This window comes from Octodon degus, unplaced genomic scaffold (assembly GCF_000260255.1).
Source record: "Octodon degus isolate 3935 unplaced genomic scaffold, OctDeg1.0 scaffold00135, whole genome shotgun sequence".
Taxonomy (NCBI): domain Eukaryota; kingdom Metazoa; phylum Chordata; class Mammalia; order Rodentia; family Octodontidae; genus Octodon; species Octodon degus.
In genome coordinates, this window is record NW_004524711.1 from 5,397,407 (window position 1) to 5,399,798 (window position 2,392).

Below are 2,392 nucleotides of genomic sequence, written 5' to 3' on the forward strand. Positions count from 1 at the left end.
TAAAAATTACATTATATTTTAAAAATAGGATAAAGAATTATATACTTCTCATGTTCAGACAGAAGCTTTCTTTCCCCCAATAAATCTGCTTTTAACCATTTGTTCCTAAAATTCATTCTTCAGTTTTAGAGAACATGAACTCATCCCAGGTACTCTTCAGGTTGGAAGTTTCATTCCTCTATGTCAGTCTGATCTACCACTGGTAAGGAGGCAATCTTGTCTGAGATTCCCCACTCTTACCTCTCCAGGCTGAAGGCAATGCTCACTGTGAGCATGAAAGAAAAGATTTCCTTTTTAAGTCTTATTTCTGATCTTTTCTTGTCACTTTGTACTTTCCTTTTTTTTTTGAACCATGTTTTTGCTAAAGATTAGAAAGGGAAGAACCCTGAACTTTGAACTATCTCAAACTTTCCCTCCTACCCAACAAGTAAAATTTATTTATTTACTCATTTATTGTCTTTCTTTTTGAGACAAGGTCTCACTATGCAGTTCAGGCTGGCCTTGAGCTCACTATGTAGCCCAGGCTGGTCTGGAACTCACAATGATCCTCATACCTCAGCCTCCTGATTGCTGGGATTACAGGTGGGCACCACTATGCCTGGCAGAACCTTTAAATTGATCCCATAGAAAATGGGCACTTGCTAACACCAAAGACAGGGATGTCATTGTAGATGAGGGACATATACCCTGTCTCTGGGTCATATGAGACACTAGAATTTTTCCCTCCAGGAGAATACACATGAAGGGGTCAGGGAGATGGCTCAGTAGAATAAGTGCTTGCCTGGCAAGTGCAACGGCCTGAGTTTAATCCCTGGTTCTATAAAAAAATAATATTTTATTTATTTATTTGGTACAGGGTCTCACTATGAAGCTTGGCCTTGCAGTGATCTTCCTGTCTCAGCCTCCCCAGTGCTGGGATTATAAGCATGCACCACCAACCCTGCTTTTGGTAGCCAGTTCAGCATGCCCGGGGGCAAGACCAGCATGGCATGTGGTGCCAGGATCGAACCCAGGTCCTTGCACTTGCCTAAGCAGGGACTTAGTGCCCTGAGCTACCTCCCCAGCCTTCTGTACTAATTTTGAAGAAAAACATGAGGGATATTTTTAAAGTTTTCTGGAGGAGTAATTAACGGTAATATGATAATAAACTATACAATTTAAAAGTTTTGTTAATTTTAACAATTAACATTAGCATAAGTTAGTACATTTTTAAAGGAAAGTTTACTACGTTCTTACCTCTATTGTGAAGAAAATGTCCAGATATCTACAAATATTAAATATACTGGCAATTGAATTTTGAAAACACAGCTAATTGTAAAGATACTTTCTCAAGGATTAATATTGCTGCACTTCTAAAATTTCAGAATGAGTACATTTTTAACAAATGTCATTGCTGGGAGCAAGTGTCATCTGTAGGAATCTGTAGGCCTCTGTGCTTCATCAAACACTGTCCCGCAGTTGGAGCACCCTCTATTTTCAATGATCTTTGAAGGCTTGTGCTACATCTACCTCCTTCCTCCCTGCCTCTCCTGTGCTGTTCATGACACAATACCTCTGCTTAGCAAGGCAGAGGAACTTGCGGAAATAACACAGTTCAGAAGAGGTGAGGTTATAATTCCAGTGTGCTTTACTTCTGTCCCTTATTACTGCTCATCTATATTGGGTAAAAGAATTAGGAGAGCTGGGAAATAAATGATAGCTGAATAAAAGGAGAAAAAAGATATAGACAAATGACGTCAGTGTTCAATTCTCTACCTATTTAGATTTGTTCAGTAAATGTTAGTTAAATAGAAAATGCTGCTATTACTATGCCATCTTTTTGCATTAGCAGAACCAGGTAATTCACCCCCACTAAGACCTACTTAACTGGATGGGAATGTGTAATCTCAACCTGGTCTTCCCACAACTTGGGGCCTCCATGGTTGCTCTGCATTTACCAAGTGCCCTTCCTTGAGGAAGGGTTGCCCATTTCAATTATCCTTGAGATGTCTACGTGGAAATTCCTTCACTTTCTTCAAATATTTGCTGCAAGCTACCTGCTTAGTGTTATTACCTGATAATTTAATTTAGCACAATAAACCTTTCCTTTCCTTGTTCTCCTGTTAGAACTCTTTCCAACTTTCATAATTATTCTCTTGCCTTTTGTAGAGTTGACTGTTTCATGCTGTTTGTTGATTCCTTTCCCTACTAGAATGTAAACATTTTATGGCAGGGATTTTTTTCCAGCCAGTTTATCTTTTCTAGATTAACCCTTCTTCTGTATGTACTAATAGTAAGGTTTTGCTCTATTTTGTTCCTTGGTGCAATCTATACACCTCATATATTACCTGGAATGATTTTCCCTCAAGAGTTTTCTATTAAATTCAGTGTCTAGTGTGCAAGATGGGGCTGG